Source organism: Pongo pygmaeus, chromosome 13, assembly GCF_028885625.2.
Source record: "Pongo pygmaeus isolate AG05252 chromosome 13, NHGRI_mPonPyg2-v2.0_pri, whole genome shotgun sequence".
NCBI classification, from domain to species: Eukaryota; Metazoa; Chordata; class Mammalia; order Primates; family Hominidae; genus Pongo; species Pongo pygmaeus.
In genome coordinates, this window is record NC_072386.2 from 40,993,968 (window position 1) to 41,020,992 (window position 27,025).

General features: G+C 38.3%; 1 protein-coding gene across 33 annotated transcripts in view; it reads left to right on the forward strand.

The window, feature by feature from the left end:
* Positions 1 to 27,025, forward strand: part of BNC2 (basonuclin zinc finger protein 2) — a 460,480-nt gene that overhangs the window by 404,981 nt on the left and 28,474 nt on the right. The window lies entirely within an intron of this gene.

Below are 27,025 nucleotides of genomic sequence, written 5' to 3' on the forward strand. Positions count from 1 at the left end.
TGTAAGTATACCAGAGTGGCACTGTGTGCTAATATTTTGTCACTGATCATGGGCCTGTTGACTACTCTTCTGGAAGACAGGGAGCCATTGCAGAATTGTGGGCAAGAGAGTGAAATGATTAAAAGTCATGTGTTAGAATTCACTGAATCATCCTGAGGGCTAAGTTAGCATTGAGAAAGGCCATAGGAGGAGCTATCACTTCCTGATTTATTTAGGTGTAAGCACATGGATCATAGTTCAGTCACAGACATCACCCATTTTGATGGAAGACTTATGAAAGAAGAACATGATTAGTTTTAACTTTTTCAGGATTAATAAGTAGAAAAGATAGGAGTTGAATTTTGAAAAAACCATTGCAGCACATCATATAATGATATAGTTACCATCTCTACTAAAAATACAAAAATTCACCAGGCGTGGTGGCAGGCACCTGTAGTCCCAGGTGCTATGGAGGCTGAGGCATGAGAATCGCTTGAACCCAAGACAAAAATTAAAGACTGTTCTTTCAAAATATTCTGAGAAGAAAGGAAAGTAGATATGTTTAGGAAAATATTTAATCTTATATTAAATATTTAATCTTAATATTTAAATATTAAGTATTTAAATGCTTAATACTAATGGAAAGTGACAAAGGAACACACGAAGTGGTTTACTTGCAGGATTCTTTATCAAGTAACTTCCAGCTATATCGTCCCTCTCCACAATGGAAATGGTGGGGGAGACAGAACATATCATCAGTCTGCAAAGAGATGCCCCTCCCTCTCTTTGTTCTTTGTCTTCATGTATGATGTGCTAGTTATTTAATATTGTGTCTCTTTTGTGCTTCAGATCCTGAATGACCCCAGCTGAAGTTTCTTCCCTTCTTCCAGGCTTGTTTGATACTTAAATATTAAGTATTTAAATATTAAATATTAAATAATATGGGTAATATTTAATCTTAATCCTAATGACCTGAATGGCACAGACACTGTGCTCTTGGGGCAGATGTCCAGACATTGGCCTGTGTGCCATGCCAGTCCTGTGCAGATTATCTGAACATCAGCGTGGAGAGAAAATGAATAACTACATTTTTAACAATTATTTATTTATTTGAGGATCTTAAAGAGTTGTTAGCTATTATTAGGGTCTACTACTAGCCCCTCCCATTTTAAATCATTTATATTTGTCTTCTTTTTTTTTTTTTTTGAGACAGGTTCTTGCTCTGTCGCCTAGGCTGGAGTTCGGTGGCACGATCTTGGCTCACTGTAACCTCCGCCTTCCAGGTTCAAGCAATTCTCTTGTTTCGGCCTCCCAAGTAGTTGGGATTACAGGTGTGCACCACCAAGCTCGGTCAATTTTTGTATTTTTAGTAGAGACAAGGTTTCGCCATGTTGGCCCAGGTGGTCTCAAACACCTAACCTCAAGTGATCTGCCTGCCTTGGCCTCCCAAAGTGCTGGGATTACAGACGTGAGCCACCGGGCCTCACAAAGTGCTGGGGTTACAGACATGAACCACCGTGCCTGACCCTATTTTTGTTTTTTTCAGTTGTGAATTTTGTAGTTGGAGGAGGAATTAGAAAATAATTTCCTATCATTGTTAATATGTAACCGTCATTTGCAACAAATGGAAATTAATTCTAATTTTGTCAGTGTGGTGAGATAGCATCAAATATACCCTTCATTTGGATAGATAAGTCAAGAATTTGATACTTGTATGCTCACAGTGGCAAATTTTCAGCATAGTCATTTTTGTTAACTTTCCAAAATGTTGTCAGAACATGCTCTCATTCACTCTCATTCAATCTCCTGAAAGTTAACTTCTGTCTCATTTTCTGTGAGATGATCCATGTTTCCTGTTACACACACAGTCAGTACACTCTTAGTGTACTAGTCTCCCTGCACACCTTTCAGAACAACATTGCTTTCAGTAGTAAAAATGGAAAGAGAGAGGCCAGTGGAGTAATGTGAGGAAAGAAGGAAATGGGTGGGCTGCGGGGGAAATGATCAGTTCCCCAGAAATGGTCGGTTCTGGAGAAGGAAGAGGATAGTTCTAAAATTTGGGCATAAAACTAGGAAATCAAACAAGCCTGGAAGAAGGGAATAAACTTCAGCTGGGGTCATTCAGGATCCGGAGCACAAAAGAGACATAATATTAAATAACTAGAACATCATATACAAAAACAAAGAACAGAAAGAGGGAGGGGCATCTCTTTGTCAAAGGAGGACAATGTGAAGAAGACCAGGAACAAGCAGGAATGGAGAAAATGACCTGGTCTTTGGATCTCTGTTGCAGACTGATGATAGGTTCTGTCTACCCCACCATTTCCATTGTGGAAGAGGTATGATGTAGCTGGAAGAAACTTGACAAAGTGTCCTACAAGTAAAGCCTTTTGTGTGTGCCTTTGCCACTTTCCATTATGTGGAGTTTTTTCCTGGTGTTAGATGGGGCTTTTTTTCTCTTACTTTTCTTCAAACTTTGTCTTTTGGCTCTTCGTGTTAATCATTTTGCCAGCAGGAGGTACAAGATTTGGTTTTGGTTTCCATTTTACACCAGTTTACACTTAAAGGCAAAAATTTAATTCAAGCTTTGGAGAAGGTAGAGAAGGTATAGGCATAGGTGCTTTATCTCAATATAAAAGTTGGGGGCAGAATCTCAGGAGATGGCTCCTGAGCTGTTCTTAGATGTATCACTTTATTAATTCTTATAATAAAGCCAAATTGAATTGATGTCAGCATGTCATGTTCTAACTGGCTTTAGTAACTTTTTTCTTTGGCTGGTGGATGGAGATGGTTTTGAGTTATAAAAAAATAAAGAACGTGAGTGAAGAAATCCTGGATTAGCTCAGAGACAGCAGGAGGATTTCTGAGAGAGTGGCCGAGGAAAAAGCAATCCATAGACTTGCCGATGGACACTCATTAAATGTTAATAGGAACTGCATGTGATGAAAGGCAGGCGGCTCTGAATTCATCTTGTAACTGTATGTCTACAACTGGAGGTGTGTGAATGAAATCAAGGAAAGGCATTAAAGAAATTATTTGTTAGGAAGCAGAAGCAAGGGTTTGTTTACTTTCATACTAAAGAGAACACTACCAGCATTTGTGAACTGCATGCACATGAGAAGTGAGCAGGCTTCCAGCTCAGTGGCAGGTGCAAGATGTTGTTAGAAACAAAATAACTCTTATACTTGAATAAATTCGCAAGAAGGTTGCGAGTCCCTGACATAGTAGGTATGTAAAGCCAAGTAGCTGACATCAAGGCCTGTTGCACTTTTGTAACTTCCTTGAATCACTGGAGCGAGCAGTCCCTGGCGATGTAGCGTGTCGCAGGGCTCTGTGCCTTGATAGGGAGTTGCACCTGTGATACCCGAAACCTCCTTACAAACTCCCCCCGCCCCACCCCCTACCACATTGTTGTCCTGGATCATTGGAATGCAGGCGCTGGATTGAAACGTTTATTCATAGCAGATTAAGATTCTAAGTATCTGTGAGGCCTCACTTAGGAGGCTCTTAGAGGATTAATAAAATATTTACAAAATAACCTATGCGATTGCTTCATTTTAAAGATATTTGGCTCTAATCACAGCATAAATCCTCATTCAAGTGGCTTCTCTGTTCTGTGAAGGAAGTTCTGTACTTGTTCTTCTGGAGAAGCAGAAACAGATTCCTGCCATACTTTAATTAAAAACATGGAAGCGCCTAGTTTCTCCACACGTGCACATTCTTATTCTTACACACACAGCCTCAACAAACAGATCAACAGAGGGATATAAAATGATCATTTTTAAAAAAGACTTACTGATTCAAGTGAGCGGCATTCACATGTAAAATGTTCAGAAAATTTATTCTGTTATTTATGATAAAGAATCTTATCCCTGCATGTTTTACCTATAACCAAGAGAGCCTCAACTGATCAAAGTATAGTTTTCCTAGTAATTAAAAATGAATATTGATGTAATTAAAAATGTTATCCTTGAAAGTCTGTAATGGTACTTACTGTATACTATCTTGTCTGCCATCTTGGTAGATCAAGTTGTACAGTCATATTTCTAGATGTAGGATCAAGATTTCACTTAATCCTTGGGTTTGTGCTAAGGCCACAAGTATCTGTTATCTATATGAACAGCCATTTATGGAGTGCCTGCCATATGCCTAGAATTCCGTGAGGCCTTTCACAAGTACTGCTGTGTCATTTAATTCAATCCTGATAATAACGCTAAAAATCAGGGATTTCTCATCTTGTTTTACACCTGGGTAACTGAGGCTTAGGGTAGTCAGTGCAGATCATAGTAAGTAAAAGACTTGGTGTTGAAGCACCGCTCTGTGACTCCATGCCTCATATAATAGAGGATTGCATTGTATTTTGTTTTGTTTTGGTTTGGGTTTTTTGATAGAATCTCACCCTGTCACATAGGCTAGAGTGCAGTGGCATGATCTCGGCTCACTGCCACTTTGCCTCCCGAGTACAAGTGATTCTTGGGTCTCCGCCCCCTGAGTAACTGGGATTACAGGCTTGCACCATCACACCTGGCTAATTTTTGTATTTTTAGTAGAGACGGGGTTTCACCATGTTGGCCAGGCTGGTCTCGAACTCCTGGCCTCAAGCAGTCCACCCGCCTTGGCCTCCCACAGTGTTAGGATTACAGGCATGAGCCACTGTGCCCGGCCTTATTTTGTTTTGATTTTTTTTTTTCTGTTCCGTTTTACCTCCACTTATTTCCAAGAAGGGAGAATTTCAGGGTTGTTAGAGCCAGAGCTTAATCCTTTTTTCCTGATGGTCAGTGCTTTGTAATAACAGTGATCTTTTACTGAATTTCCCTTCAATGATGTACTATTGCTCTTGTTATCTTGCTGCCTTTTAAATTATGACTTCTCTATATTATAACTTAAAGTTGTTACTTTGAAAATTGTTATCAACTTTAATAAAATATGTATTGGATGACTTAAAATTTACCAGAAATCTGTATGAAAATAGTCTTTAGGGCAAACAAAAAATTACCTGACAATAGTCTACTCACTTGCACTTGCGCTTTCCCTGTCTAGGTAATAAGATGGAAATATTTTTACCTCTTCCATTTTCTTTCTCAAAGCCCTTTCAGAAAGGGATAATGTAGCTGGCAGCTGTGACCATAGGAAGTCTGTGAAATCTGTGGTTTATATATATGAAAAATATATGCCAAAATATATGCATTTACTATGATTTTTTTCTTTTTATTTGTTGATAAGGTGCATAAGCCCCAACTTTCCACTTGACTAACTTGTGATTAGTTGGGACGTCTTTGTTCTCTCCAATGTTGGATCTAAAAACCAGCCTCCGTCTTCACTGTATGGCAGTGCAGCTGCTGTTTGCATGCTGTTTTCTTTGTTGCTTTGTGTGTGGGTGCCTCAGGCCCAAGTCCTGAGTCCCCATTCTCCTGCCGTGCATTGCTTGTGTTTCTGTGGAGAATTGTAATGTTCTTGGATCAGGGACTTTTACAAATAGGTGTGTTCTTCCTAGTTGGCTTGGAGTGATCAAAGACCACCATGTTTCATTTTGCCCAGAGCCTTCGAATCCCACCCCCTATCGTCAGTAAAATCCTTTGCAGAGAGCTTTACCCTAAAGACACAGAAAACAAATGTAATACCTGTGACCCTAAGAGCATTACTTACAAAGGCCTGGAAATTCCCTGAATGCTGTTTATAAAGTACACCCTCAGTTGTGTTTCTTGTTTCTTTTCTAGCTACATGTGAGCATGAAACTCTTCTGGAGAGATGCAGGAAGGTCATGCTATAGGAGAACGTGATTGCACATGTTAGAATGCATGCTAGGACACAGGCCGATTCATGACACTGAATTCTGACTCATCCTAAGGGAGAGGAAATGCATGTATATGGGTGTGTTTTGCCTTCTATTTAACTCTATAATTGTTTTTTTTTCCCCCTTACAGAAGGATTTCTTCTTGATTAATGGTGTTATTCACAAGAGACTGTAGGGTTTCTGTACTTGCTTCACCCTTGTGAAGGGGAAGGAATGTGTTTTCTTTTGCCATGTCCCTCCTCAACAGGGGTGCTCTTATTAAAACCAGGAAACTAAACAGAAGGACGGTGCATGTATTTGCTCATTGTTCTCTCCTCACGCTGAACTTGAGCTGAAATGTAGTTTCAGGGCTTCATGTGTGCACTGAGTGATGGAGTAATTAAGTGAGGTAAATGCATGTGAAGTTCTTGTTCCCTTGGTGCCCAGCACATAGTGAGTGCTTAGTAAACAGTAGTTGTTACTTTGCATTGGAGCCAAATGTATATCACACCTCCCTTTCTGTAATACATATTTATGATGGCCCATTAGTTAAGTCTGAAGGTCAGTGTCTTCTTGCCATAGGGCTGTAGGAAATGTTTTTTGTACACTTCTACATGTAGTTGGTGGATTGTTTTTTAAAAATGCTACCTACATTGTTTTCCTCTTCCTAAATTCTCTCATGACTCTAGCAGATTGCTATAAATAAGTAGGATATGTCATATTTTTAGGCCAAGAATTGACAACCCATTTTCAGACAACAATGAAGATTTTCTACCCTATTTGAATACAAAATCAAACCCAAGATATTTGTTAATATCCCAATATTGATTTTTGTTATTAGAAGTAAATTCTAGAAGTAAATGTTGAAAAGGACCACAAAAGCTGCTTTTCCAGCCTCTACTGGACTAGCAGCCTCTTTTGGGAAATGATTAGTTGCATCTTCCATTAAATAACTTTTGATATATTAAATACTAATTTAATGGCTGCTCTCTAAAGGAAATGAAGCTAGCATGGTCCCTTGGTTTCCATGAGCCTTAATCTCATGTATTTGTTATTGCACAGTTTATAATGGTAGGGGTTTTCCCCCTTAGGACTGACTTTGTTTTCAGTAATGTTATTTTTTTTTTTAACTCAACCTAACTGGACACTGTAGAGGGCACTAATAAATCACACCTCTCTGTGCTCAGATAAAGACAGACATGCTACCTTTTTCTCCCACCTACCCACCCATTCCTGGATTGAGCAACAGAACTGAGCTTAAGGCCACCTAGACCCACCATCACAGAATCTCTCTTTATGTTGGATGGCAGTGGGGATGCAGATCTGAAACACTAGTGCATCTGAAACAACAGTGGGAAGGTGTGGAAAAAAGGGTTAGCAGGCCTGAGACTGCCCTCTTTAGAGAGGCCTGCTTGCCAGGTTGGCCCTTGGCTGGCATCCAGGAACTTGGATTTTGGGAGTATTCCCACCATTTTCTCACCTGATGAAAGAGTGGCTCATTGCTCCTACACTGTAAATAATATGCTTTATGCCGAACATGCGCTTTCCTTCTGGGAATCTGGAATTTTGGTCCATGGTAGGCAAAGCATGCCTACATGACCACTCCCACAAAAACTGTGGGCACTGAGTTGCAAATGAGCTTCCCTTGTAGACAGCACCTCACACCTGTTGTCACAATTTAATGCTGGAGAAATTACATGCATCCTATGTGACTCCTCTGGGAGCACCACTGGAAGTGTGCACTTGGTTTCCCCTGGAGTTTGCTCCATGCATGTTGCCCTGTGCTGATGTTGCTTTGTATCCCATCACTGTAGTGAGTCTTAGCTGTGTGTATGACCACGTGCTGAGTCCTATGAGTCTCACAATCCTGGGACTGATCTTAGGGACCTGGACCCCCAACACAGTAGTTAAAACTAACTTACATAAGATTCCATATGAGGAGAAAAGTCAGAAATTCAGAAGGTGTGCCTGAAAATTTTTTCTATTGACACCCCTTGTTCCATATGATCTTCTTCCTAAGTACTACTTCATTTTATCATTGAGTTTAGTCAGTGAATATTTTTGGAATATAATGTAATCAGGTAGGCATTTCTTGCATATTTACATATTATTGCAAATTCATTTATTGTTCTCTACTACCATTAGAACTGGGATAAAGGAGAGAGACATAACACAATGTTCATTCTCTTTTTGTCTCTCTCTCCCCACCACATATGCTCACATATTTTCCCTGCTTTCTACTATTGAATAATCAGAAACCAGTACTAACTAGAATTCTTCTTACTGATAAAGTGACAATTGACCCTCATATGGAAATTCTTTATGAGTTAACAAATTAAAATAAAAATTACCTGAAATTAGAGTTAAATTTTTTGATGTTTTTTACAATATTCCACCACTGTCCCACTTCTTGGATATTTACCTAGAATATGTCTTTCCCTACTCTACCAACAGATAATTTGCTAGAGTTTTTCATGTCTATCTCCATTTGCAAGGACTCTAGTTGCTTCCTTATCAGGACAAGAAAGAAGCAGAAGTGCTGCTAGGAAATATCCGCCAGAGCATTTGGGGAGAAAGTACAGGATAGAGACTGGATGCAGGAGTGGCTGCTGGCCACCAGTGACTTTACCTGCTGCTCTTGGCCTGGTAGGACTCTGATTTTTTTTTTTTTTTTTGAGACGGAGTCTTGCTCTGTCTCCCAGGCTGGAATGCAGTGGCGCGATCTCGGCTCACTGCAAGCTCCATCCCCCAGGTTCATGCCATTCTCCTGCCTCAGCCTCCCAGGACTCTGATTTTTGTCTGCAAGTGTTCACCTCACATAAACTTTGCCTTTTTGATCTAGTGGGGTAACCTTCATGCCTTACTCCGAAGAAAATTGAACATAGAGAAAATAGAGCATGTGAATTTATAAGCAATGTCTATTTCAGACTCCATAAAAACAGATGCTGAAAGAAAGATGATTACATGACAAAAATGTTGCCTCCTGACTTGGTAGGTAATTACAAGTAAAAATGAAATGTTTTCCACCTTCTTTTCATTAGTGAAATTTTGACTACCTTGATAGGTAGTTGTTATGTAATAGTACCTTTTCTTCCTGTAATAGATATGATGAGTAAAGAACAAAGTCCTCCTGGTGATTTAGAAAATCAACTACTTGTTGATCCTAAGCAGTGGCTTGAGCTCTTTCATTGCACTGTAGTTCACAGAGAGAAGCAATTCACTAATTATAAAAGTTAGTACATTTGCAAGACAAGCTTTTTTATTCCATGGAACCATTATAGCCACAAATTTGGAAATAACAAATGCTGCTAGGTATGAAAAGTAAAATAAGTGAACGCCTTTTATATTTTATAACTTAGACTGCCTGAAGTTCCTTGTATAATTTTTTTTTTTTTTTTTTTTGGAGATGGAGTTTTGCTCTTGTCTCCCAGGCTGGAGTGCAATGGTGCAATCTCGGCTCACTGCAACCTCCATCTCCTGGGTTCAAGCGATTCTCCTGCCTCAGCCTCCTGAGTAGCTGGGATTACAGGCATGTGCCACCACGCCCCACTAACTTTTTGTATTATTAGTAGAGACAGGGTTTCACCATGTTGGCCAGGCTGGTCTTAAACTCCTGACCTCAGGTGATCCACCTGCCTTGGCCTCCCAAAGTGCTGAGATTACAGGTGTGAACTATCACGCCTGGCCAATATTTCTTTTAAAATACGTTTTGTATCCATTCATTAACATTGTTTTATTTCTGTGCTTTCCCCTACTCCCCCATTCTGTGTATTTTCTTTTTGGTATAGGAGCGGAGCTCCATATTAAGAATTAAATGGATATATTCAAAATTAACTAGTCTCTCCTTTCATGTACCTATGTGTTTATTTTCTCTTGGCCATTTTAATCTTACCAAGTCTTCTGTAAAAGATGCTCTCTACCACTTCTCCCTCTGCCCCACCTGCAGATGCTGATATATCTCAAACTCTGGCCAGGACTCAACTACATATTGTTTTGGTTAAAGTATTTTAAATGTGCTAATATTCAGTTTCACCATTGGGCAATTCAGTTTTTGCCCACAATTGGAAATTGCCTCTAGTCTATAAGCTTTTAAATGTATATTCGTTTCTCGCATTTGCACCTGGGGCTTCCTTTCTCATACTTAGTCTCTAGTCCCTGCATTTCTTTTTCCTTCCAACTTGTTTTTCTGAGATAGCCCCTCTTTTTCTCTGTTGCCATTTATTTTTACATTTGAGGAAATTTAAGCTTTTGCCCTTAAAACTATAAACAATTCTCTAACAAATGAACTAAGAATCATAGGCCCAACCAAGGTCTTAAAATATTTTCGGAAAAATGAATATTTACTTGTATTAGAAAATATTCATATTCTTATTTCTGAGTATATCATATAAAACTTCTGGATATCTACATTTGCAAATGTGACTGCCTAATCAGACATTGAAAAACAGGTTTTAGGCTCACACTGGCTGTTTTTGTTTGTTTTATTTTTTAGTAAGGGTGTCGCTAAAGAAGGTAGTTGAGTTTACAGAAGTAACAAGTGGTTAGTTTTCGACAGAAACAAATTAGGTATAAGAACAGCATAATTCATAAAAATTGTGTTGTGTGGTTCACAATCCCAGCACTTTGGGAGAGTGAGGCAGGAGGATCACTTGAACTCAGGAGTTCAAGACCAGCCTGGGCAACATAATGAGATCCCATCTCTATACAACTAAAATAAAAAATTAGCTGGTCGTGGTGGCACATGCCTATAGTCCTAGCTACTCGAGAGGCTGAGGCAAGAGTATCACTTGAGCCAAGGAGTCAGGCTGAAGTGAGCTATGATCACACCACTGCACTCCAGCCTGGGCAACAGAGTGAGACCCTCTCTCTAAAATTAAAAAATAAAAATTGTATTATAAATGTGATGGTTTTAGTACCATCCAAGCTCTGCTTTAGGGATAGAAAGATGTGTGTTTTAGAGACCCTGTACTCAGCTGGTTATACTGTAAGGGGTTATCTGAGATTACATGTGGCACATAGATATAAAATAGAATGTGATGAATGTGATAAAAACCACAAAAAAAAAAAAAAAAGCAGAATGGGACTTCTGAACAGATCACACAATTCAAGAGAGAGAGATAACATTTGATAGGTGGGCCACAAATGCTTCCCCAGCAGATTGATGACAGAATTCTAAGCAGAAGAGGTAGCATAAGCAAAATGTTGGTGGTGGGAGTATACAGTGTGTTCACTGAAAGCTAAATTTTCTAGTTCTGGTACAGTGTCAGAGTGTGTATGTGAGAACTAAGACATAAAAGGTAGATTGGGGCAGTTCTTGAATGACAGCATTAAAGAATTTATGCTTAAATCATTTAGCAAATGGGACCGTTGAGGTTTTGTTTGTTTTGTTTTGTTTGAGACGGAGTCTACTCTGTCACCCGGGAAAGTGGCATGATCTCAGCTCACTGCAACCTCTGCCTCTGGGGTTCAAGCAATTCTCCTGCCTCAGCTGAATATGGAAGTAGCTGGAACTTACAGGCATGAGCCACTGGGCCCGGCCGAGGTTTATTTTAAAGGGAGGAGTTGTAATGTGGTCAGAGGTGCACTTTAGAAAAAGCACCTTGACACCAGAATGTAGTCAGAATGTAAGTGGGGTGAAAGGAGTGAATGGGAACAATGAGCACCTATCAAAATAATCCAGTTAGGATGTAATGTGAGCTATTACTAAGCTTGGGAGAATAGGTACAAAGAGATAGGTATATGAAACTCTCTTAACTCTTCAGGCCTGGATTTCAGAAAAATAGTGGGAAATAAAGCAGGAGAGGACATTGATGGGGTTTGGATGGGTATGAGCAGGCAGGAGTGCCTTCTGTGAAGAGCATCTCAGTGGAGGGCTCGACTCAAACTGCTTGTTTGAATTCTGGCTTCGAAAATTACTCACTTCATGATCTTAGACAACTTTGGCGCACCTCAGTTTTCCCATCTGTTAAGTGGGTTTGATAATAGTATCTCAAGCCTGATTTGGGTATAGATGAACAGAATACGTATCTATTACCTAGCATCCTGCTTGGCTCATTGTCAGGCCTCAGCAAAGTGTAGGTACTAGTATTTGTCTTTCATTTTCTTTGCTCTAGCAGGTAGTTACTTTTAATCCCATTTCATATGTGAGGAGACCAAGGCACAGACTGCATTGTTTAAAGCCGTCCATTAGCCTCTGTGCCTTTATGTGTTCTAGGTTTGGGTTTAGTTTTGTTTTGTTTTCAGAATTCAGATAGAAGTTCTTTTTGAGCAACTGATTACATTGATCTGTAGGCCATATCCCTAAAGACATCCTTAGAGTTGAAGTTTTCCTTATAAAATAGATTGAACAGATGCAGAACAGAAATTAGACATTGCAGGAAGGAGGGGAAGACCAGAAGAGAATTCAGGAATTAATAAATGTAAAAAGTTATTTGCAGAAGATAAGATGAAGGAAGAAAGTATGCGCCCACACACATTTATAATTGTAATGGTTCTGCCAGGCGTGGTGGCTCACGCCTGTGATCCCAGCATTTTGGCAGGCCGAGGCGGGTGTATCACCTGAGGTCAGAAGTTCAAGACCAGCCTGTTCAACATGGTGAAACCCCGTCTCTACTGAATATACAAAAATTAGCCGGGCATGGCGGCGGGCGCCTATAATCCCAGGTACTTTGGAGAATTGCATGAACCTGGGAGGCGGAGGTTGCAGTGAGCCAAGATCGCGCCACTGCATTCCAGCCTGGGCGACAGAGCAAGACTGTCTAAAAAAAAAAAAATAATAATAATAATTGTTATGGTTCGTTATTTCTGTGTCTAATATTAAACTGGCTCATTTAATTCATTTATTCCCTCCATAAGCCTTTACAGGACTGCCAACTATATGAGAGACGGTGTTGCAGTTTGCTAATTTTTTGTACACTGGAATTTACCTTTGATCAAGAAAATGTACCACATAAAGGTAATCTCATTCCCAAAAGCATTTTCTAAGAATAATAGGTAACTTACTCGTACTTGCAGGGGAAAAAACAATGAAGATTAAATTTTAAAATATATGCATTTTGCAAAAAGTATCATTCTTAACTTGTTCTCCACCCCTAGCGTACCAGTAATGATGCTGCCTCCCTGCACCATTGGTCTTGGGGAACTAGTTTAGATTTTTAGGAAAAGCACTGGACCAGGTCAGGCCAGCTAGATTCTTGTCCCAAGTCAGCTACTTACACTTTAGCCTCCTGATCTTGAGCAAGATACTTACTTGTTAATTTCCTTCTATGTAAACACAAAACATGGCACTAGATGATTTCTAAGCTGCCTCCCAAGTCCTACATTCATAGCATTTACAAACTCTGTGAGCATTGACTCTTCTTGGCAGTGGGGATATCAAGGACAATAAACCCGAAATAAAGAGACCTACTTGACAGAGAAATATAAGCAGATCACTGAAATATAAGCAGATCACTGAAGGGGCAGGTCATTCTTAATGGGAGTGGGAAGGTGGAAGGAAAAAGATAGGAGAGGAAACATTTCATGGAGAGGTTAATTTCAGTTGGGCTTTGAAGTATGAAAATGGGCATTCCAGAAAGGCAGAGTGGTGCAGAAGTAGGTGAGATTTTGTAATGTTCAGGATCATTTATGGCAAGTAGGTCTTTGTAGCTGGAGCTTCAGAGGTCTTGGCAGGAGATGCTGTTAGAAATGTAGGTTGAGTCTATATTGAGGGGACTTCAGATGCCAGGTAAGAGGATTTATTATTTATTCTGTGTACAATAGGGAGCCATGAAAGGTTTGCTAAGAAGGGGATGACATATTCCCAACCTCATTTTTTTGAAATTTGATTAAAGTGTGTAGAAAGTGGATTAAAGTGAGTGGGGAAATCCTGCTATTTTCTTAATGGCTATCTTCATCTGTTAACTTATACCCAGGTACCTTTTGGCATTTATATTGATCCTTCCAGGATTGCCCCCATTTCTGTAACCAGCACCAATTTCACCAACTCAGTAAAATCCTGTTGGTGCTTACCTTCTTTGAGGTGGCACCATGAGTTTATCTCTCTTAATTGTCTCCCCTAAACACACATTATTTTCCCTAGGCTGCAAAGTAGATATATCATTAGCAAAGGTAAAAAGGCAATGAAATCCAGCCTTAAAAGATAAACAAAGTTAATGATTTAGAAATTCACTTTCTTCAGCTGTACATCCATAGATAGCCTAGATAGTTAAATAAATGAGGAAAGACTTTAACCCCTTAGTGGTTGTCACAGTGATGTCTGTCTTAACTGGCATCTCAGTCCCCTTAACTGCAAAGACTAAAAGAAAAGACTTCCATTTTTGCCTGCAGCACCTGCTCGGTTGAAGTTGCATTGCTTTCATGCAGGACAGACACTGAGATTACTCTCTGGGGATCAGAACCCGAGGGGTTGTGCTTAGACTCCCTGGGCGAGGCCTGTCAACTCTGGCTTTCATGTTTCCCTTTCCTTTTGCTGCAGCTGTTTCTTCCAGCCTGTTCAGCAAGTGCACCAAGAGGTACTGTATGGTATACATGTTTCTACCAAACAGCTTTATCATCAGTGTTAGAAGCCTCTCTGTACAAACCTGTGGTTGTCATAAGGCGATTTGATGCAAGCTTTCTGCACGCCCAATTAATTGAGAGTTGAAAGCTATCCTTCAGATTGGTGTGGCCCTGTTACTTATGCTTGCCAGTTATCAGCCACCTTGGCTTCATATAGTGGAAGCATTTTGAATATTTTACATTTGAAAATGTTTTAAGATAATAAATGGCAGTCATCTCAGGATGCCAGATGTTTCTTCCTGTTCTCACACAAACATTTATTTACCTGATAATCTGCAGAATCATAGATTTCAGATTAAAAACAAATTCTTCTAAATTATGTGCAGTTGATGCAGTCTGTCTTTTTTAAATTATTATTTAAAGATGCTCATTTTGTCCTAATTTTCCCTGTAAATTTTATCAGAGCAGATGTGGTCACTGTGATGCAGCAGTGGCCTAAACTAATTTCACTGATGTAAACATTGTTAAACAATTTCAAATGCAACTTTGGAAACATTGTTTCTGAACCTGTTTAATAATGTTTAAAAATGCATCAATGAAATTGGCTTAGCCTGTGGCCTTTATTACATTATCTGTTCTCAATTACAAAGATTCTGTGTTTTATGTCTGGACTAGTTATAAGTCACTGAAAAAAATGATTCCAGCTGAAGAGTGTGGCTTATACCTAACCTGTTTAATTTGATTTAAAATTGATGAACCTTGGAAAATACTTCCAGAATGCCATATCAGCTATCAAAATAATAGGAAATGTATTCAGGTCATCATATTGGCATTACAATTTGAGTTACCCCCGCCGCCCCGCCTTTAACTTTTATTCCCATTGCTTTTCACCTCCCACTCACCCCCATTTCCATTGTTGTGATTCCCCTACTAAATTCCAAGCTATCACCTCTGAAATGCAACATAAAACATTAAATATGTTTTTACTAATTGTGATCCGCTAAAATTTAAGCTCTGTGCCGAAGCTTTTTTATTTTTATTTCAGAAGTAGTATTTAAGTGATGACATGCAGTAATTTGTTCATTCTTCTGTCAGTATAATTTACAAGGCAATGGCAGATAAACATAGCAATACAAGATTCATTTACAGTGACACAATGGCAGATACACAGAGCAGAACCCTGCCTATGAGATAAAGTGGACTGAGTGACTTATGCAGTAATTAGGGGATAATTGTCATTAACCTCACAAACAGTAGTTTACCCATATTGTTTAAAAGGCTCCAGGATGCATAATGACAAGGTAATCTGTCAAAGCGCTAGGGGGAAATATTAATAAGATTTGTGCAAGCCTGGATAGAAAATATGCAGAAAGCGGCCACATTAAGCTAATTGGTGGATGAATATACACTTGTAAAAGTGCTTCTAATGGCACGTTTGCTGCTCTCCAAATGACTACCGTTAATGTGGAGAAGTGGGCTGCTTAGAAAGTCAGGACTGCTGGGACAAGAGGGTATTAAGGCACACAGACGCCATTATTACCTTGTGCTCTATAATGTACGCTTTCTCCTTTTATCCTTTTTCATTTTGAATTTCTGAGGTTTTGTTATAGTAACATATATTGATTGTTTACTCTGATTATTCTGTATTTGATCTATATTTCTTCAGTCAGCCACCAAACCCCAAACACCTCTCTTTTGTGGCCCAATAAAATATATAATCTCTACGTCGATAGTGGCTTATTAATATACAGAAACACAAACTTAATGCATATGTGGATTTATAATTATACACACATGTGTATGTGTGGGTGCCTTTTATAGGAACACATTTAATCTGAGCAATCAAAGAAAAGTAGATCCATCAACAGCCTTGTGTATGTGTTACAAGTAATAATGTGTTGTTCCCTGATGAATGCTAAAGCAGGAAATTAATCTTTGTGTTCTACGGCTATTCTTATACTCAGAAAAGAACAAAGTTAAATCTTCTAATACATCTTTCTGTTCAATCACACACTCAGTCCTCAGTGTGTTTTATGGAATACTCAATCCTCACTGTTTTATGGAATACTGCTCAGTGAGTGTTCCGTCCCTTTCTCCCCCTGCTCCCTCACATCCTAGTGAATATGTTAAAGTTCCTTGGGGTTGTTCAATCAGCTTCATTTGTAAAGTAATTCAAAGTATAATATGTGAAGGAGAATCATCCATTCAAGCTTTGGAAGTTCTATACCAATCTCAGTAATCTTGATTGTGCAGATGGAACCTCAAAGATTAGAGGTTGTAGCCTTGAATTGTTCAAGTTTTGGCCCTTACTTGATGTGTAAAATCACCATCATCATGTAAAAAAAATTTTTTGCGCCTATTTTTGCTGTTTTTCAGACATTGTGGGAAAGCGTATCTGGAAATCCCAGGGACTCTGGCATTTATGTTTAGAAATGTAAAGCCTCAACGAGTATTTAGATACTATCTACAAATTTAGTAGCAGAACTTTGGTTTATGCAAGGAGGGGTAAGCTAGAAAATGTAGACCTCAAAGCAAAAATGTCAGAGAGGGCTCTGGTGAGTTCTGTTTATTGTAAAGCAAGCAGATTTATAGCTGTCCTAAGACCAGGGATTTATCTTTATGTCTGAGTGGACAAGAAATCAAGGCCACTGCAGAGACTGTCCCTTTCTTTCCTCCTGTTTCTAGTGTTTTCCTTAAGGATCATAAACGGTTCTTTTGCTGTTCTAAACTATAAAATAAGTACCCTTTAAAATCTCCACTAGTTATCATCTCCACGTGAAGAATTATTAAAGGGTTTAATTGAGGTGAGGGTCTTGTATACAAATACTGCTAGTTTTTGGAGCTGCAAAGATTTCCGAAAGACTACAGATATTTGTTTACATAGTTTTATTGATATATAACATTTATTTTGTATCTTCAAGTTGCAGAATTTTCACAGACCCTACTGGTATGATTTGGGGGTTTCCAAGGCCTCTTAGGGACTCCTTGGGCAGTTTCCCTAGTTTTCAAGCAAAATTTTTACTTGAACTGATTGATGATTGAATTGACCAGGAGTCAAAATTAATCCAAAAGAATTAGTGACTCTAATCACATCACTGATAAGCAGCACCAGACAGAAACATCAGGGGAAACATCCAGAATATACGATAATACAGGAACTTTCAGATAAAGGCATACTGTCAGTCATAAATACACATATTCTAAAAATACGTTGGTTACACAAGTTGGTTAAAAGTAAAAGGGTTTTAACATTTTAATTAAAGTGATTCCTGTGTTCAGATTCTAGGCATAAATAGTAGAATAATAGAATTGTAAAGCTGGGTTTTTAGTAAGGCTTACAAATTTTAATATGACTCTTCTTTACATGTGAACATTAATTTTATTTTCCTCTGAGGTTGAATTTGTGTATGTTATATTTAGCCTAATCAAGATACAAAATCTGCTTTAGCCTAAAGGTATAGGGCTAGATATTCTGTGCTTAAGTTAAGGACTCATAGGTAATTTGATTTTAAAGATTGGTATACTAGGAATGTCAACTGGATGTAGTATTTTCTATTTTGAAACTTAAATGATTCCTAAGATATTCTTATTAAATATTATAATGTATTGTGTCTTTAAAAGTTTCTCAGGTTTGATTTACAATGCAGCGAGGTAACTTGAAAAATACTTTGGAATCTTTGAAGTCCAATTCCAGACATTGCAGAAAGTAATTTACTCCTTTGAATTTTTTTTATATGGCAAAGCGAGGCACCTGCTTTATTTATTTGCAAACAAATGCCCATAGAGGAAATGCATATGGCTGGTTTTAAGCTAGACAAGCTAAAATTCCTCAGTACAAGGAAGAAATCCTGACAGGCCTTTAATAGAGCTTAGCTGGAGCTTCTATGATTAAATATGTTGTAACCCCAGAGTGATCTATCATAATCACTGTTTTTAAAATAAAAACGCTGTATACACTGTTACTGAAGAAAAAAGGCATAGTACTCTATGAATTATACATTCTTATCTGGTCCATAATCAAGAACATTCTGTAATAGTAAATTTTTTAAATCAAATGTCAAGCAATATGTTTTAAAAATCACAAGAACCACATGAAACCAGTGCCCTGGCATTTTGGTAATGTTATTTTGGTTAGAGAGGTGATCATTTTTTGGAGAGTATATTGTTCAACTTGTGAATACATTACTTCTCTTAAAAATATATCCTTTCCATTGTGAAAATTTTTTCAAATATGGATCAGAAAAAAATATAAATATTTGTATACTGGAAAATATATCAAAGCCACTACTTCAAAGTCACATAAAATTATCATGTTGCTTCTTCCTTCTAAAAACTAGAGTCAAGGGCCATGCTCCTCAAACTTCCACTTTTATCCAAGGAGAGGCATTCTTTGACTATGTACTTTTTTTTTTTGCCAGTAGTTTGATATACCTCACCTCATTATATCACCATTCGCTAAGTTGGAGCACTTTGAATGCTATAATAAGACTGATTTGTAATGAGAGTAATATATAATAAGAGTGAGCCAAGGTCAGTAGTTTCTGTATTCCTGTGTGTGTTTGTGTACGTGCACATGTGTGTAATGAGTAACTCCTTTAAAATATCAGTCTTTATATGCAGTCAGTGTTTACAGAAAGAAGATTTAATGTTAATGTTAGCATGTCAGCTAACAAAGACTAATAAGGTATTTATCTTGATGGGAACTTCTTTAATGCAGAGTTTTCTGAGAGCCCCAACATTCTAACTAATGGTGGATATTCCTGTAGCATTCATTTCCCCTTGGGCAGAGGAAGAATAGGAAGGATATTTCAAATCAAGTCCTTTATTATCTGAATGAACTGAATGTAGCATTAGCTGTGTAATCACAGCAAGCTGGTATAAACCTATCTCTAATGTTTGCATACTTACTTTATGACAAAGGCAGTTTGGGATGGATGAGGAAAGCATATTTGTTCACATAGATCAATGTTAACAAGTAAAGTCCAGTCTGAATTTTTATTTGGAAATCATTCTTTCTGCCCATGCCACACCCTGAAGACTCTCACTCATGGGGCATCCCTGTCCTAGAGAGGAGAGTAGGGATGTGATTGGTCAGCACTGTATTTTGAAGGTAAAGTGATGCTGTTGAGAAATTCTGCAAAATACAAATTTCCAAATCATGAAAATTGAGTAGGGCTTTCGTTATCCAAAACAAATGTTTATTTAAAAAAAAAAAAAGTTCTAATTTGAACCATTTGGTACAACCATGATATGAATGAGTATGTTTCATTCTGCCTACAAATATTACAGTTGTTCCAGCTGGCCTCCTAGAAACATTAGCCCAAAGTTCTGGAAAAGCACAGTCACATAAAAGAGCTTTGTGAGAGTAGAGAATGGTGTAATTTTGTTTACTTACACAAGCAAACTGCTTTGATGTATATTGTGTATACTAGCGGTGCATCTTTCTCCGTCAGTGCCCAGCAAGAAATATGTGTTTAATGTAAATCTGCTAAAACAAATAAACATGCCAAGTTTTTTTCCACATAATTTTAAGTGTTTCTCAGAAATTATCAAAACATTGCTTGAAAAATTTCCCTAAATGCTTCCCAGAATCTATTGTTTTCAATAAGAATTTTTTTTGTGTGGCCATTTTTATTCTTCTCCCCATCTTTCCTGCTCATTCTTACACACATGCAGGCACACAGACACACAACATTGATCCATGCACACTTTGGAAAGCCAAGTCTTATAAATTAGAGAGATAAACATAATCTAACAAAAAAGGGAAAAAATGACTCTGAAATAGTAGGGAGCAGTCAGATCAGTTAAACTTTTTGACTAAGAGTTTAAATATTGGCTTTAGAATGACAATTTAAGGTTGAAATATCTGCTATTACATATGGACCCATCTCAGTTACAAAACAGGTAAATAGGAGAATGAGAGAGAAGAGGACTGCACATATTATGTATAAGTGTTTTCTTCAGAACTGTTTGTAATGCTCAAAGGTTTCTCTTCCACAGAATATCTCCCTGAAACTCCTGCTTTCAGCACTCAGAGCCAGTTCTCTCCAACCCACGTGTGGGATCTAGGAGTTTTCCATTTGCTGACCCCTAGCTAGAAGTTTATCGAATGCCCCTGTTCATATTACCTGAGATAATGGTCTGAGCCCATCACTCACTCCTGAGGTGATCCAGAAGTTAGATGATGTGTCTCCTAATTTCTGGGTCACATTCTGATACATGTCCACCTAACCAAGAGGTCAGCACAAAGGCAGGTGGAGGCAAGCAAAGGCGGATTATCAGTGTCTTGCAGAGTGTCTGCGAAGGTGTGTGTGCATAGCACATACCTGCTATATATTGGTGTTAGCTCTGTAGGGAGGCAGTCTCCATAGTTTTATGATTACACATCCCATTAGTAAAATATATGAGCATGTACCCCCATTTATATATATGTAAAGCTGTTTCTAAACTCTGTGTGTGGGGGTGTGTGTGTGTGTGTGTGTGTGTGTGTGTGTGTGTGTGTATGAATGATATTAGCAAAAAATCACCTTTAGGTAAAAGTAAGTAGGAATTTTCATGTTGATTCACCATGTCACAGTGGATTGTCTTGCATACTCCACTAATAGGAGCAAATGGAAGCATGTGTGCCTGCAATTTGGCCGTGCTGTAATACAGGAGGAAAGGAGTAAGGTGGCTTATAAACAGTGGAAAGCTGTACATGTTGAGTTATGTGTGTGAGAATTCAAGCAATTTGCGTGATTTAATTTTTTGAATTAACTTCATTGAAATATACTTCCATACAATAAAATCCACCAATTTTAAGTGTGCAATCTATATGGCCATAGAAACCTCAGCACAATCATGGTGTACAACATTCTCACCACCCCAAAAGTTCCTTAGTGTTGCTTTGCACTCAGTCCCTTTTCCCCACCCTACGCCCCTGGCAACTACTAATCCACTTTCTGTTTCCATAATCTTACCTTTTCCAGAATTTCATATGCTTGGAACAGTAGCGTATGTATGTCTTTGGGTCTAACCTCTTTCATTCTTAGCATAATGCTTTTGAAGAGTCGTCCATGTTGTAGTCGGTAGCTTAGTTCTTTTTATTGTGCAGTACTATTCCATTGTATAGATATCTCACAATTTCTTTACCCCTAAGACTTGAACATCTAGAAAACCCGGTAAAATTTATGATTTAAGTTTTGCATAGCATTGTTTCATCAATTTTTAATTCAGCAACTACTGTTTCATTTTACCTAATGGAATACTTAAGCTAGGTAGGCTTGAAATTTGGTAATTTCTCTACTTTCTACCCAATTTGTTTCTCTTGCTTTGATATTTGAATTAACCCAGAAGGAAAAAGAATAGAAAAGTACAATAGGAAACTGGTTATGAAAATAAATTGCCAATGTGGTTATGATGAAATAATTTCTTAAGATAGCACACTGTGCCAATCTAGACATGAAAAAATAAACATATCTCACAAACCTCTGATTTTGTTTTAGGTAGTCAGCAGTCCCTACAGGTCAGTGTCATTTAATTAAAAGCTCTACAGTTATATCAAGGGGGGAAATACTTTTAGTTTTTAGCTAATCATTTTAGTATTTTCCTTTAAATTATACCTTAAACTTGACTGAAAATAAGTTCATATGATTGAATCTTTTATACTGTTTGCTTCTTGTTTTGCTTTTTTTTTTTTTTTTTTTTTTTTTTTTTTGGACAGAGTCTCATTCTGCAACCTTCACTTCCTGGGTTCAAGTGATTCTCATGCCTCAGCCTCCCGAGTAGCTGGGGTTAGAGGTGCCCTCTGCCACACCTGACTAATTTTTTTGTATTTTTAGTAGAGACGGGTTTTCACTGTGGTGGCCAGGCTGGTCTTGAATTCCTGACACCAAGTGATCCGCCTGCCTCTGCCTCCCAAACTGCTGGGATTACATGCATGAGTCACCGTGCCCGGCTGCTTATTTCTTAACAATTTGACTACTGGAGCAAATAGGCCTTAGATCTGTGCTGCATCCAGTGTTTCTTCCTCACTTCCATTCTTGGACAGAAAGAAAGCAGTTGTTTTCCTGTATGCTGTGATGTGAGTTGTAGCCTGCCATGAACACAGGTGGGCACCTTGTTGGGCTGAGCTTGAGGTCCCTTGACAGTCTGATTATCCCAAAGCCCCTTATTTGGTTTCTCTTCCATCTTTTCACATCCGTTGCTTCCCTACTATCCCTCTTTCCCAATAAGAGAAACCAATCAACCTTATTTTACTTTGATTTTAAAACTATAAATCATTGAAGTGCTTTGATATGGAAAAGGACTCAGATAAAACCATTTAAACCATGCATTTGATCCTACAACAAAAAGTTTTAAAAAGTCACTTGGCAGAGCCATACAGGAACAGGGTGCCAGATTTCTACGAGTGATAATCACCAGTTCCAATGAAGTAACAAAAGGAAGTCTTTTTATTTCAAATGTGTAGATGTAAATATTTTAAGTCTTTTATACTTTTCCTGAACCCAGTAAAACTGGTTTATAAGTCTATATTATTTGGTGTTACTCATCTTTTAATTAACAGTATAGCCACTTATTTTCACAGGAAATCAACACTTATAATAATACCTTGCATTTAACTTAACAGGGTAAATCTTATTATCCTCATTTTGTCAATAACATTTTTCAACCTGAAGGGTTAAAAGTCACTGTACTCTGGTTACAAATGGGAAAACCTAAAAGAATTGACTTACCAACTACAAAATTGCAGGGAGGGCCAAGAGCTCAGTTATATACTCTGATGTTAACATATTATTCATGCATAAGACCAGTGGCCCAGCATGAGTTGGTTGGTAGTTGGGATCTTCATCCTGGCCTAACAGACTGAATTTTTGTTTTATTAGTGTTTATTCCATGATAATACCTAATTCTTTTTATAACTCCAATTTACTTTTGTAAAGTTTATTTGACAATTTATACTGTTTGCAAGGAGGACTAGTTTTTCCAGTACTTAAGTTAAATACAATAAAAATAAATTGACTAAAAAAAGTATCATGCCTTTAGTTGTTGCAGCAGTGTCCACTTGTCCCAAATTTTCCAAATGGTTACTTTTGTTCCAGATGAGTTAAAAAAAGAAAAAAGCCATCCAACTGACATTGGTCCATTTTTGAATAGCAATATAGACCATGCGTAGAGGTCGTTAGTTCACAGAAGAGTCTTAAACTAGTGTTTCAGAATCACAGCACCAAACCCTACTTATTTCTATCACAAAGATCTTCAGAAAAAAAACTTGGCATTTCTTTTTTCCCTTTGATGCTTTCTAACTCCCTTCAACCAGGTTAGTCAAAGATACAGTAAAACTGCTAGCCGTTCTTAGCATCCAGCTTGCACACTTGTTAGGTTGTGTAAGATCAATTTGTTTCTTGTTGCAGTCTCTCCATTTATAAATGTGGTGAATTAGATAATCTTCATCAAATGGATAATGATTTTTTGTTTTTTGAGACAGTCTTGCTCTGTTGCTCAGGCTGGAGTGCAATGGCACTATCATGGTTCACTGCAGCTTCAGCCTCCTGGGTTCAAGCCATCCTTCCACCTCAAACTCCCAAGTAGCTAAAACTATAGGCGTGGACCACCACACTTGGCTAGTTTTTTAATTTTTGTAGAGACAGGGTCTTGCCATGTTGCCTAGGGCTTAAGCCATCTTCCCACCTTGGCCTTCCTAAATGTCGGGATTATAGGCATGAGCCACAACACTCAGCCAATGATGACTTCTTTGGAAAGGACACCTATGGCACTATCAAGGGGACTCTAGTTTGGTGTTATAGAGCCATGTGTCCCGTTCTTAAGTATATTTGTTTGCAAATATGCTTTGTTGTTTATCTGTGTAAGTATAAATTGCTGCTTCTAATACCACTATAAATGAAGCTTCTCTTTTATGATTCAGGAGCTAGCAAAGTTCTAAATCATGCTTACCTGGATCTCTTTCACCAGAAGCAAGTGGTTTAATGTAACAGACTCCATTTTAGCAGAGACAGCAACTAAGCGCTAGAAGACAATCTGAAAGGCAGTGGTTTTAGAAATAGTAGCGGGCATTGTGGTGGGCCAGGAGAAACCATATGGGACTGCTCTGTACTGTTGGGAGAAAGAAGATAAAAGGGTGATGGAAATGAGATGCCTCAGGTGGGACTGATCAGTTGCTATGGTTTCTGAGGTGCATTTTAATGCCAGAGGCTGCCAGTTGTATAAGTACATCATTGACATGTAGATTTAGGTACAGGCTACCTTGGAAGAACCTGGGGAAGATGTGACTGTACATTGCTCAGATTGGGGCTCAGCCTGAGAAATTAATCCGTAGTGAACGGCTCTGTAAAAGAACACTCAAGAGAGTAGATTTGATGGTACAAGAAAGATGGTATAGAAGAGGACATTATAGCACTCTAGAGAAAGACTTCCTCAGAAATCCTGCTCTTTACTGTCACAAACTCAATGGGCTTACCTGGGGAATGGCATCATGGAATGACAGCCACTGAGTACTGTGGACACACTCTGAACTTAGAGTCAGAATTTTTGTGTTCAGCTCCTGGGCCTTCAGTTAGTATCTTGGCAACCTTAACAACCTCTCTTAGCTTTCTTCTCCCCTGATTTCTCATCTGTTCTCTGAGCTCTGGAAGTTATGATAGGGGTCAAATGAGATAATCTATTTAAAGTCACAACTTATTTCTCTATTTACCTATAGCACCAACATTCTTCCATGTTACCCCTGTTCCAAAAGCAGAATGTGAACGATACCAACTGCTGTGAGTGAGGTTTTGAAAATGGCGGTGGCCGGACTTCAGGATTATCTGGGGTTGCCATGTGCCTGCACCCTTATATGACTGTTCTGAGCAGATAGTTGTATGAGAGTATTTGATCTGAAGGCCAATTCTATCTACATGATGAAGGAGGGACATCTGTGTTTGACAGTTTTCATAGGAATGGACACCCACATGCACGTACTCACACATATTCTTTATGTAAAATGGTAGGATGCTAGGAGTGAGCCTTACAAAGGGGGGCACATAACTATAAGAGCTTTTTTAAAAAAGTAATTCAAGTAAATGACAAACACCCACTTAATCAAACTAGCTGTGATGATTCAGACCATAGGACAGTGTTTCAGAGAGAATTTTACATCCACAGGTTGAGGAGAGACTTTTCCCTTGCAAAAGCAGTACAGATCCCTTATGCCTCTCATCATGCTTCCCCTAGTGTAACATCCTACATAAAGCACAGTGGCTGAAACTGGAAAATTCAGATGGGTATACTACTACTAACTAATCTAGAGACTTTATTCAAATGTTGCTAATTTTCCCACTAATGTCTTTTTTCTGGTCTAGGATCACACAATTATGTTTTATTAGTCCCCTCTAATCTGGAACCATTCTTTATTTTTTATAAATCTTTCCTGAACTTTACACTTTGAAGAGTACTATCTACTGTTTTGTAGAATGCCCCTCAATTTTGGTTTGCCTGATGATTTCTGTTGATTGAGTTGAGGTTGTAAATTTTTTACAATATATTTGTCCATTCTCATGTACTAACAAAGACATACCCAAGACTGGGTAATTTATAAAGGAAAGAGTTTTAATGGACTCATAATTCCTCATGGCTGGGGAGGCCCCACAATCATGGCAGAAGGCAAAGGAGGAGCAAAGTCACATCTTACATGGCAGCAGGCAAGAGCATGCGCAGGGGAACTCCCCTTTATAAAACCATCAGATCTCATGAGACTTACTCACTGTCATAAGAACAGTACGGGAAAGACTCACCCCCATGATTCAACTAACTTCCACCAGCTCCCTCCCGTGACATTTGGGGATTATGGGAGCTACAATTCAAGATGAGATTTGGGTGGGGACACAGCCAAACCATATCATCAGAAGAATGCCACAAAAGTGATCTTGTGACCTTCTTAGTGTGTCCTAACAAGCGGAACATGATGGCGTGATTTCTACTCACGATGGTAACTTCGATCACCCTTTTAAGGTAGGGTCTGTTAGGTTTTCCCGCGATAATGTTATGATTTTCCCTTTGTAATTAATAAGTATCTTGTCATTTTGTTTTTAAGAAGATTCTATGCTTCCTTAAATTCATGGTCAGAGTTAGGGCAAGTGTCACTCACAGAGGGATACAAAGTGTGCTGTCCCAATGGGAAGAAATGGTGCCCTAGAAAGTGATGGAGTCATTATTTAAGTGTATGAATAGATTTCTCTCAATCCATGCTGAAATGGATCGCCTGACATTACATTGCAGGATTTTAAAGTCCTACCTCCAGGCAAATCTCATAGTTACTAGCAAAAATGAAAGTGTGAAATGCTTTTTAATGTATATTTAACAACACATAGTCTGGTGATTACTGATGTGTATTCTCTGTGGACTCCCTTTGCTATCAGAGGAGGAGGCTGAGAGACAACTTTTTACACATTTATTCTATCTAAATCCATCACATGTTTACTTTTTAAATATCTATGGCTGTTATTTATAACAAGATCATAAAAAGTCAAATACATTAAGTCTAACTCAAACTTTGAATCATAGGATTACAACCAATTTTCAAGAAAAGTACAATTACCTTTTATGAGTGATGTTTTTCTTACTCTTCCTTATGAAATTGCCTGCTATTAAATGATACTAAAATGTAGCCACTCAAAAAAAAAGATACAGCTTAGTAACAAGGTATGAGGGGTAGTGCTACTTTATTCATCTTTTTGATTCAGAAATTCACATAATTCCTATTTAAAGGAATTTTCATCATTGAATCCAGTGTCATGTCTG